The sequence below is a fragment of the Pteronotus mesoamericanus genome, unplaced genomic scaffold (genome assembly GCF_021234165.1).
Source record: "Pteronotus mesoamericanus isolate MK-2021 breed Mesoamerican mustached bat unplaced genomic scaffold, CSHL_Meso_final scaffold_582, whole genome shotgun sequence".
Taxonomy (NCBI): Eukaryota; Metazoa; Chordata; class Mammalia; order Chiroptera; family Mormoopidae; genus Pteronotus; species Pteronotus mesoamericanus.
Genome location: NW_026555323.1, coordinates 294,362 through 302,752, shown reverse-complemented (window position 1 = coordinate 302,752; position 8,391 = coordinate 294,362). Strand labels below are relative to the sequence as shown.

Below are 8,391 nucleotides of genomic sequence, written 5' to 3'. Positions count from 1 at the left end.
TGATAATCTCCCAGGAGATGAGCCTCCAGGTCTACCAGAATCACCCCTCACTGAGGAAGAATTTTAGGATCTCCTCGACATGCTTTTCAGATGATCAGGGTCCCAGATCTCAGAGGAAAAGTTATCATTTACCTCTCCCCAACTGAGATGCGGTATCCCAAGATAGTCATTCAGAATATCCTCAATAAGAAAGATATAGAAGTATGCCTCAGGTTTTGTGGTGAGAGTGAGATTATGGAGAACATTCATGACTTTCCACTTTTGACAACATTGTGTCTCCATGTCTTCCACCCCTCGGCAGCATGTTTCACCCCTCTGACTGTGGCTGAGTTCCACATAGTCCTGGAGGCACCATGGACACCGGGTACCAGATGCCCTTTTCAAAGCCTCAATAAAATCCAGTATTGTCATGGAATTCATAACCTCCCCCAGGCTGTTATCACCTAATGGATTGTCTCAGGAATGATAGAAATGAAATAAAAATGTAATGAGGAGACTAGGTCATAGAAATATTCTCCACAGGGGTTTTTCATCTAGAATATGATAGATGAGCCTATGGTTAGGGGGTTGTGCATAAAAAGAGGGGATGTTTCCACTTGAGAGCATGGGCACCTGGTACTATGAATTTTACTTTCTGTCACTAGGGAAATGGCAATCAACAGAACACAACAAAAACAATACAGAACAGAACTCATGTCTGTGTCTGTGAATGACTTGTTGAAATGATAAATGTTAAATGCCAGGTGATCTTTGCATAGCGTTTCCTTGGATCTTATATTTAAAATATAGCCCTGACTGGGGTGGCTCAGTGGACTGAGCATTGGCCTGGGAACCAAAGGGTTGCCAGTGTTAACTCAGTGAGGGGCACATGCTTGGTTTGCATACCAGGGCCCTATTAGTGGGCACATCAGATGCAACCACTCATTGATATTTCTCTCCCTCTATTTCTCCCTCCCTTCCCCTCTCTAAAAATACAGGAATAAAGTCTTAAAAATAGAAGATAAACCCGTGGCATGAAGTTTTATCAAAGAAGCTCAAAACATTCACATTGGAGATTGCATGAATCTCACTCTACATCCTTGTGGCATGCTTGCACATATGGAGATGCTGATGTGCTTAGAGTTGTTCAAGAGTGTTTTTGATAGAAAGATTCAGCATTCTCAGGGACAGGCGGTAGTCTCCCTGCATCTGTGCCTCCTGCCTTCCTTTTGCCTGTATGTTCAGAGCGTGATTCCTGGAGTCTATGGTGGTATGTGACTGTCCATTTGTGCAGTGAAACCTTAGTTGAAAATTCACATCAACTCGTTGTTTGTGACTTGGTCTGTTCCCCAGCCTTGCAGTCTGCCATGTGATTCTTCAGGGTTTTCCAGTGAGGTCCTTGTCTTTGACAGCGTGTGAATTTGAATGGTGGGTGATTAGGGGCTGACAACCGAGTCTGTCACTTCTATTTGCACTTATCCATGGAAATCACAAGATCCTTCTTCCAGAGCACACCCTTACTTTGATTGCATGTGCATGATGAGCAAATGTTCCATAACAGTGTATGCATGAAGCACCAGATGAAGAATTATCCAAAAACAAAGAGTACTTATCATATGTTGGGCAAGTAGTCACATCAACATGATTAGGAAAAAACAGAAACAAACCTTCTTTTTCTATTAGTCCATCTACTCTTAATTTCAGGCTATTAAATCCTTTTTCATTCTCTCCTTTCTTCTTTACTATGGTTAGTATTATGAAAATCACCAATGTGGTAAATGTCCGAAAAGTACAAATGCAAAATACACATGATTGTATTGGAACAGAGAGGCCTGAGGTGTTGTGAAAACATAACGTAAACAGAAACCATTGCACACAATCATAAAATCCCAGTAGTGCCTGTGGTCTTACTTTTTGATATATAGATAATTTTTTAGTACACTTCACCTTCAGAGTTGGTGCACCCATCAACTGCCTGCCCTTATTCCTACCCTGTAATTTATTTCAAATATGTTGTATCAAATTAGAGTAAGTGTCAAAGGCTTGTGTCTCATCATCTAGTGTATAGACTGTAATGTGGATGTCTCTTGATCTCAATTTTCATTCAAATCTCCATGTCAATAGAGGAAATGACTGTGTACATAGAGGGAATCCTTGAAGGGTTCATTTCTCTTTTCCCTTAGATACATGTTTTGTTCTCATTTTTCTTCAGATATACTTCCATCTAGAAGTTTCTTGAAGAGAGAAGAAAACTATCTTCTTCCTGGCAAACATGATTTTATGCAGAATATGATAGTAGCGTCTGGTTTTGCTGGTCTCAAGAACAGTGGGACATTCAGTTGTGTATTAACAGCCCCATACAAGGAATTGCTTTTTGAGTAAAACAAGTAAATGTAGTTCAGGGATGGCCATTGTCTTGGGTTCTAGGAGTTAATGTCATGGGTTGTTGGTGTTGTGAAAGCTGACGCTTGGTCAAAATAAGATGTGACGTTGGCCACCTATGCTGTCATCTAAGCCCAGGATGAGCACAGAGGTCCATACTGTGAGATGACCATGTGGTGTGGAGGACTTGTCCAGGCTCTCATGGTCTGTGGCTCCTAGCAAATCAGTGCCCCAACTCTCAAAGACAGCCAGTCATCTCAGCTCTGAAAGTGAAAGCCAGAAGAGCGGTGTCACAGAGAACATGAGAGTGACAGGGAGATTGAACTAATGCCTGGGAATATTTGGTCCTCAAAATGACCCATGACACACCAAATGAAACTCTGGAACTCAAATGAAGTTTCACTGCCATCACGTCTCGAGGCCTACAATGTATGGGAACGACATCCAGTGTTCTCCTTATATTTCCTATGAGTTGAGCATGGCTCACACTCTGGGATGCTTCTGTCCTCTCAGGGAGGTGACCTTTCTGATCCCTAAAGGTATGTGGACACTTTGCACACAAAAACTCACTCAGACACACTCCCTCTGAGGATGGTTTTGAAGAAATTAATTGCATGAAATTCTTGGTGTATCTAACCCCATCCCTCTTTTTCACTGTTTCCAATGAGACTTTTGGCATGGCTTTAGCTTGTTATGTGCTTGAGTGAGAGCAGCTATCCTCTCCACATCATTTCATCCTTTCAGGCAAGAGTTTGTCTGGGTAACCTGCCACCTCTCAATGCAGCTTGTCCTTTTAGCTGGGCCTGTGTCCCAGCATTTTGGTTCTTATCCCCTTCCTCTTATCTCCATCAATGTGCCTCCCCCAGGCTCCAGAAGATGCACCTCACACTGGATACCTGCAAACACAGGATGCTGGTTAGGAAACTGTCACCTTCCCACTGTTACTCTCAGTCATATCCACTCACATACTCGGTGCCTCTCATCCTCCATAAATTACCTCTTAAAACTGCAACAGGGAAAACCCAGCTGAGCTCAAGGTCCATGGTGAGTACTCTGTGTTCTGTCTTCAGCAGGGACTGAGAACTCCTGGTAATCCCAGGTTGTGCTCCCATCCCAGAGCTGCAGGGTCAGGGCTGGGCTACTTTTCATGAGTATGTCCTCCTACTATATAGGGAGTTGGGCTGTTGGACCCTGACATGAAGGCCATGGCCCCAAAAAGTGACCTCTCAAAGGTACATATCTATTCAGAATTATTTCTAGCCCTGGCCACAGACCACCCAGGCCTTCTCTGAAAGCTACCTGACCACAGCTGCCCATGGGCTTGTCCATAATGATGTCCTTCAGCTCATGGAGCCACCTGGAGTTTCTCTCAGCAGATGTGTGAGTTGTTGCAGATGCTCTGATGTTACTCATCAGCTGTGTCCCCACGGCACACAGGCCTGATCTGCAGTAGAGTCTGAATGACTTGGAATCATGTGTATGCCCTACAGTTGGACTCATAGGGTGGCTGATGTGAGCTTCAGGTCATCTGAGTGTAACTGATGCTGGGTTCTCATGGAGGTGTTGACATAGGAGATGGACATGAAGGGATGAAGGGGAGTATATTTAAGGCAAAATGTACCAGGGTTGGAAAGGAGAGAGAAAAGCCCCAGCAACATGGGGCTTCATGCCTTGGGTAGATTTAGTGAGTGTTTGTACAGGAGAAGACAGGGGGTGATGATGGGGTGGGTTCTGGGGATTCTGGATGAACAACAGAGGGTGGGTGGTGATCAGGCCCACGTCCAGCTGGCTCTCATGCTCCATGTGGGTTCTGCATGTGAAGTCAAGACACATTGCAGGACTCACTCCCAGGACTGTGTTCAGAGACCCACTCAGAATGCTGCACAGCTGCCCTGGGACAGGGTTCCACCTCTGTGGAGGCCTCTTGTCTCCATCTTGGGGACACCCTGAAAGCTGGTCTGTCGCCTGGCTCAGTGCCTCTCCAACCAGGACACTGATGGGAGTAACAGAAAGGGTGTAACCCTGAATTTCAAGGTCCAGCCATGTGAGGGAGGAGCATGTGGCTCACTTACCCCAAAGAGGGCAGGGATCCTCACGGAGAAGAGAGCATAGGGCCAATCACTCTCACATGGGGCAGTCTGCACTGTGTGAGGAAGAGAATGTGACTCAGCTCATGGATTCAGAACTACCAGCTCAGCGCTGCACTGGAGTGTGTGTGGGGGGTCACCCTCAGTCAGGGCTCAGTGAAAATCCCTGACATGTCTTGTTTGTCAGCCAGGAAGAGCAGACTGTACAGAGACAGGGGGGGAAATAAGGTCCAGATAAGAAGGCAACCACAGTTACTTCCTGAATTCTTGCATGCAGAGGATGTAAGAAATTAAGGACACATAAAAGAAAGCAGAAATTGCTCTAGAAGACAATAAGAGAGGAAGAATCATTGACTCCAAAAGGAACCCTTCTGCAAACCCTCTAGGAACCAGTTTCTGAGCTGGGCCCCTCTATTTAGTGACACTGATGTCTCTGCTGCTTCTGAGCACCCCCTGGTGTCCTGAGAGCCCCCTGGTGACACTGATGTCCCTTGTGCTCCTGACCACCCCTGAGGGGCACTGATATCCCCTGGTGTCCTGAGCCCAGCCCTTCTGTCTCCCTCAGGGAGGTTTGTGTCTGGGCTCACACTGACATCCCAGCTGACTTCCTGTCCAGTCCCACCCTCAGCCACACCCTGTGACTGTTACCTGGTCCCCTCAGCTGCCCCATCCAGGGTAGGTTTTCTGTCACTGTATCCTTGGAAGCAAGTGGCCAGGGAAGATGGCTGGGACCTGGCTTCTCTGAACAACCTCCCTTTCTCCATTCCCACTGACAGTTGTCCCTGAGCAGGGACATGAGGCTGGCAGAGGGTTCAGTCACCTTGAGGATGTTCTTCTTGCTCCTCAGGCTCTGGGTGGTGCTGGCTGCAGTCCAGCATTCCCAAAGCTGTCCCTCATGGTGCTACATCTCCCCTGAGGTGGTGGTTCCCAGGAAGGAGAAGCTCCATGGCAAAAGCGTTCAGGCATGAGGCTGGCTCTCCTACAGCATGACTTTTGGGGGCCAGAGACATGTCATCCACATGCAGAGCAAGAAACTGTTTTGGCCCCAATATCTGGTGATGATGACTCAGGATGACCAGGGAGCCTTGCAGGAGGATGACCACTCTGTCCCTCTTGACTGTTACTACATCATCTCCTTGAAGATGTTCCTCTCTCCACAGTCACCATAGACGCATACTATGGGGGTCTGATAGGTATTATGAAGTTGGATGACCTGGTCTATGAAATCCAACCCCTCAAGGATTCCCAAAGGTTTGAACGCATAGTTTCTCAGACAGCAGCAGACACCAATGCCACAGGACCCACATATATGCTGGGGTACAAAGAAGAGAGATACTCCCTGATTTCTCAAGTGAACACCAGTGCAGCCTCAAGATCAGCAGTAAGGCCTATGCAAACCACCTAGGAACTATAAAAGGATGTCTTCTGAGTTCCAAATCAGTTTATAATCAATACAACAATGTGTCAAAATGTGTTGAATTCCTGGTACATCTAGGTAGTTTAATTGACTCCATGTTTCAAGGTCTTTATATGAGGTACTACATCAGCATCATAATCATTTATAATGTGGGAGACCCAAGCACCATGGACAACCATGTTGTGCCAGGTAGCCCATTTCATAACCATTATGTAACCCACATTTATAATCCTCTTTAGCCACATTCCAGCTTAATTATGATTGCAAATTAGCCCCATTAACTTGCTTTTACTCCAGTCCTATATGGTTTATGCAAAAACACGAATCTCGTCATGCTGGGTGTTCTGTCAAGACATTATTTTATGTTATCAATTGCAGCCACCCAAATTATTGGGGGAACTTTTGGTCTGTACTTTGATGATGCACTTCGTGTTTGCCAGAGGAGGTCCACCTGCATCATGTACAAGTACCCTGTGTTGACAGATGCCTTCAGTAACTGTTCCATGTACTGTGCAGCAAATATAGTTAATTGCAATGGAAAACACTGCACGTATGAGACTGGATTTGAGTACTCAAATAAAAGCCTGACAGTGTCTTGATGTGGAAACTCTGTGGTGGATGACAATGAGCAGTGTGGCTGTGGCTCCTTCAAGCAGTGTGACAGGAAGACATGTTGCAGAGATGACTGCAGGTTTACAGCCGGAAGCACTTGTAACACAGGCAGGTGTTGCTCCAACTGCACCTACTCATCCCCAGGGACACTCTGCAGGTCAATCCAAAACATATGTGACCTTTTGGAGTACTGCCTTGGGCAGACCTCCACATGTCCTGAAAATGTTTACCATGTGTGCTGAAGATGTCTACTTGCTATCATGGAAATTGTACTGACTGCAGTATGCACTGCAAGAAGATCTTTGGGGAAGGTGTGCTGAATGGTCCAGGCACCTGCTACAGCATAAATAAAAAAGGAAACTGATTTGGACAGTGTATACATGAGAGTGAATACAAAATCTTGCATTGTGCTGACACTGATGTTAAATGTGGACACTTACAGTGTACCAATGTCACACATCTGCCTAGGTTGCAAGAACACATTGGATTCCATCAGTCTCTGATAGGGAGGTCCTTGTGCTTTGGGGTGGACTTTCACCTTGGGACATACATGACTGATGTTGGTCACTTGAGACCTGGTACCCCCTGTGGTGGTGGACATTTCTGTGATAGCAACATATGCAACGGTTCCATGGCTGCAATAAACTATGACTATCACCCTTCAAAATGCAACCTCAGGGGAATTTGCAACAATAAAAGGAACTGTCATTGCCACGAAGGCTGGGACCCTCCACAGTGCATTCTGACAGGTCCTGGAGGGAGTGTCGATAGCGGACACCCACCAAGAAGGATGCGGTCAGTGAGGCAAAGTGATCTTCCCGTGGTATACTTTGAGGGTGGTCTTTGGGCATATGTATGCCTTCTTAGTTGCCCTCCTTTTTGGAATGACCACCAATGTGTGAACCATCCAGACCACTACAGTCACAGAAGAATCAGTTGATGATGAAGACTGAGCAGCTTTCCATTCCCTATGCAACTATAGGCAATGTAGAAGAAACACCTGCAAAAAAAATCACCACAGCTGGCTGTGGAGCTGATGTCCACATTTCTCCATGTGCACAGAGGTCCTGCTGTACATCACAGGGAAGTAAGAGGCATGGCATTTTCCCACCAGCTCTCTGAAATAAACCTTGAAAACCACATGATGGTGTCTGTACAGATTTTGTAAGCCTTTCAGAACCTGCCATGGGCCCGAGACCCTGGCCTGGCGAGTAGACCTGGTCAGCAGCTGGTCTGAACCTGTGGCCACTGGTCCCAGGATTAGGGACCATTGCCACTTCCTGACGGGTCCCTGAAGAAATGTTTCTGATGGCTGAGGCCATCCTCAGTCTGTAGGGAGCTTCCTCTCTTCTAACAAATTGGGTTCAGGGTAATGGTGTGCTCCTCCCAACCAACCTGGCTTGCTCCCTCTGGGCGTGTCTGTGGTGGTGGGGTGAGAGTGTGACCCAATGACTGCCTAGTGACATGGGTGCCACCCTGGGGAACACACTTCCCCGGGCTGAGGCTATGATCCTTTGGAAGCATTCAGTCTGAAAGGTTGCCGTGCAGCCATCAGCACAGCTGTCAGCGCCCCTGGCCCTCCAACGCAGCCCACGCGTGGTCGTGACCCTGCATCTCCCACCCTGCACTGTTCAGAGAAGGACAGAGTGCGTGCAGGCTGAGTCACATGAGTGCCAGGCACCGTCCTCACCACAGGCCTGTGGGGCTGGACAGCCAGGTCCCCTTGGTGTCTAAGGAGTTTCCAACAAAACAGTATTTTACAATGTGATGTGAAAATAATAAAAAATACTTTTTGCATTAACATTTAAAATTATGTATTTTCTCCATGCTATATAGGCACATTCTATTGAATTTAAAAGCCAAAAATTCTCACAAATGTAAGGACCAAAGGTGTCCATGGTAAACAGACACATT

At 46.5% G+C, this 8,391-nt stretch overlaps 1 pseudogene; it reads left to right on the top strand.

Annotated features, from left to right (window-relative positions):
- The first annotated feature begins 353 nt into the window (after window positions 1-353).
- LOC129061255 (disintegrin and metalloproteinase domain-containing protein 21-like) lies at window positions 354-7,430 on the top strand (annotated as a pseudogene).
- The last annotated feature ends 961 nt before the right edge of the window (window positions 7,431-8,391 follow it).